Raw genomic sequence first — 3,686 nt, 5'->3', positions numbered from 1 at the left:
CTTTCTCTCTCTCTCTTGGGGGAAGGGGGCCTTGAGGATATATCAAACAAAAGGCTGGTAGGAGGAATTGTATTTATATCATATTCATTGTTGTATGCTGTATGTGAGCTTAGATTATATATCTATCCAGTAGACACTGATGGGCATTTGATATTCACCTGTGTGGTCCTTCAGGCATTTGAGAATGGACAAAAAGTGTGAATTCTTATGGATCAATGAAACCAAAAAATACCCTTGTTTTTTTGGTTTCATGGGCTTTCTTGTGATCATTATTGTTGGGTTGTGGTTTACTTAGTTGCCTACTGGTAGATCTGCGCTGTACACTCTCTGCACCTTTTACAGTCACATCTGTTTATGGAAAATATGACCGTGGAGTTTCATTTTCTTCAGTTGGTCCATTTGTCCATGGAGCAGTTTATCTTTTCTAGTTAAAGTTCACTCAGATGATTAAAATAATGTGTAAACTTAACCTCAAAAGTCCAGTGTTGAATCCAGTGCTACACTGGCAGTAAATGTTTAGCAGCTGCAGGATGGTATCACATTCTGCTTATACTCAATTTAATTTAGTTTTCTTCACACATACTGATCCCGTATCTAAAGCTGTGGGTCTGTCATCATTGTATATGGGACATAATTGATTAGCCCAGAGAACAATGCTACATTGTTGCTCATGAGAAATAGTAGGAGAAGGTTTTTTCCATTGTCAAGAGAATGATGTTTGCATTGCATCTGAGAAATAGTAGAAGTTTTTTGCCATTGTCAAGAGAATGATGTTCGCACTGCCTCGATAATTCATGTTGCCTAACTATGACCATCATGTAATGTTACCATTATCCATATATTGCATGATATTTAGGCTATCCTTCCACTCTACTTTAGGCGTGGTTCTATAGCCCATTAATTGTTATACAATCATGAAGTTGATCCAGCAGTTGGTCTGTTGCCTAAAAGAATAGTAACTGTGATTTTTATTTTTAGGTTCGAGTGGAAGGATCTGTGCAGAAAGTTCCTGATGAGGAATCTGAACAGTACATATATAGCTGTCATCAAGGAAGTGAAATTGGAGCAATAGTTAGCAATCAGGTTCCTCTTATTCTTATTAAATTGTATTGACTACATCAAAAGATTGGTGTAAGCTTAGGTTATCATCTTCTTTCTCCTTTCAGAGTACTATAATTCCTGGAACGCATGTTCTACACCAAACATACAAAGAATTAGAGGAAAAATATTCTGATGGGTGGGTGAGTTGCCCTTCTCTTCATTTTCCTCTGATCTTGGCTTCAAATTTTTAACTTTTACAATTCTGTAATATAACTCAGTTTCTTGTGGCAAACATGACAGTCCTGAAACCAATATTTTTGTTACTATTTTCTTCAGAAAATGGTTTCTTTGTATACCAAGAGAAGTAGTTTGCATTTTCTACTTTAACTTTGGTATGATTGTTTACGAGGAAGTATCAATAAAATCCGGTGTTTTTTCTCTGTTGTCAAAGTGCAGAAGTTTGATTCCAAAACCTAAACACCGGGGAGGGTATAGGTTTAAACCACAACTTTTCGAGTTTTGGCAAGGACAACATTCTCATTTGCATGACAGGTTTGTTTCATGTCATTTCTTGAGCTGCATTTTTCTATCTGCATGCAAACAATGAATGAAGCAGGTTTATTAACAATCCCCCAAATCATATTGTGTCTCTTATGTTCATTGAATGCTTGACTGAATCACAATGTTATAATATATGTTAGGAACGTGGCTTTTTCAGGAATAAAAATATAATTCATGCAGGAAAGTACTGTGTACAGTGTTTTGCATACTATGATAAATATGATTGAGAAATTGGATTCCATGAATATTAAAGAACTTATAATTATAGAAGACACGGGGAATTGGGATTTACACCCAAAAGAGTTTTGGATATCAAATGATATTATGATAGTTGGCTAATAGCTAATGTATGCACAACCATTTACAGGTTGCAATATACTCAAGAAATCAACGGCAAGCTAGTTTGGAAGATTGTGTGGTTGGCTCCGCTCCCTGACTAGTAATTTCAGTTTCCTCGTTGTGACGCTTGTCATTCATGATTCCATGGTATCTTGTTATCTGTTGCTTGTGTTTTGTTATTTTGGTACAAGTAGTAACAGATATAGAATAGTGATATTTTCTTTCTTTGCTGTTTAATTGACTGTGTTGCCAGCATTCGAAAGTGTTGTTAGTACCAAGGAGCATAAATTGTTCCTCCTTGAGGAACCTTAAACTATGATCTCAGATCTATCGGTGAAATAATTGAAGAGAGAGGCATGGGTGGAAGCTGGGTTTAAGATTTTAGAGTTTAATTGGAAACTTTTCCCCATTTAGTTCCTTAACTATTCTGATCCTCTTCTTCATTCCTCGAGCGTTTGCATAAGATCACTGGTATTTCAACAATATTGTATGCTTTCTGTTGCGTAAAGTAGCAGGGTGGTGCATAGTGTTTTGTTTGGTGTGAGGATCACAGCTTTATTTCTTGTTCGTCAAGGTTATAGTTCCCATGGCTATCCATTCAACATGACCGCACCGTGCGGACTTGGCTGCAGTTTTGTACTCCATGGAAGGCCTTAATTGCTCCAAAAGGACAGAGAGTTGTGACGGCAAGTCACTTTAATTAGTGGATCTTGGAAGCTTTCTTTCCTATCACGGTTGGACCCCGAAAAATACAATATTGATAATTATCCACTGAAACCATACACTCTTGTGAACGGCTCCAAAATTGATGTTCATCCATAGCATCGGAGTTCTATTTACCTCTGCCTGGCCATGAAAGCAATTTTGAGCAAAAATGAAGTTACAGGGATGTCCCAGAGTCTGAAGGGTTTTATTATATATATATATATTTGCTTATGCAATATTATTGGTTATTGCTCCTGACCAAAAATGGGCTCCACCGTGAAAAAATGGTATCTGGAGTTTCTTTTGACGAAACTGAAGCTGAATTCTGACGCACTACTTTCTGAAAGGCCAATATGATCGAAGGTGAGCGCACCACTTTCTTTGCAAAGAGGTTAGACTGGCAAGTGTGAGGTGAGTGGAATGTCAGAGGTTAAAATGAAAGGAATTCAAAGGCACTGTTGTCGCTACACATCACCCCCTGAGATCCAAGAACGAGCGGTGGGGGAATTCTTATTTAGAGTTGTAATTAAGAAACGACGAGAAGATTCTCCTCTCTTTTCCTTCAAAATCAGTGCCTCTGTAAGGCCTTAATGACATTGGAGCCTGTGTTTTAATGTGGTGGGTAATGCTGTTTGATCACATACACGATGAGTTGTAAACATTGAAGGAATCCATCCCATTGAAGACCATCCTATTGAAGAGCCCATCAGCAACCACTAATGGAGGCTGACCCCATGCTAAATAAGTGGCCACGTCCAGATCAACATGTTGAGATAATCCTAATAGAAAGTCGCTCGCTCAATGTATTCGCTTTATCCTCGTAATTCCCCCCCACAACCACAAGAGAATAAAAAGGCCAAAATAAAAATAAAAATTAATAAAAATAAAAATTAATAATAATAATTCATCTTCACTCACTCCACTCCCATATGTGATATTCGGATGATTCAGGGATTAGTTTAGCAAAAGAACGGGGGATAAAATCCTTGAAGGGAAATTCTAGATTCACGTTCCTTTCTACAGCACTCAACTTGCAAGAG

The 3,686-nt window shown here is 37.6% G+C and overlaps 1 long non-coding RNA gene across 1 annotated transcript; it reads left to right on the top strand.

The window, feature by feature from the left end:
• The first annotated feature begins 1,976 nt into the window (after window positions 1-1,976).
• LOC18099535 (uncharacterized) lies at window positions 1,977-2,363 on the top strand. Its single transcript, XR_002981698.2, has 2 exons — window positions 1,977-2,088; window positions 2,195-2,363. It is a non-coding gene; the product is annotated as an uncharacterized LOC18099535 (long non-coding RNA).
• The last annotated feature ends 1,323 nt before the right edge of the window (window positions 2,364-3,686 follow it).

This window comes from Populus trichocarpa, chromosome 5, assembly GCF_000002775.5.
Source record: "Populus trichocarpa isolate Nisqually-1 chromosome 5, P.trichocarpa_v4.1, whole genome shotgun sequence".
NCBI classification, from domain to species: domain Eukaryota; kingdom Viridiplantae; phylum Streptophyta; class Magnoliopsida; order Malpighiales; family Salicaceae; genus Populus; species Populus trichocarpa.
The sequence above is the reverse complement of the archived record's forward strand: the minus strand, read 5'-3'. Positions and strand labels throughout refer to the sequence as shown.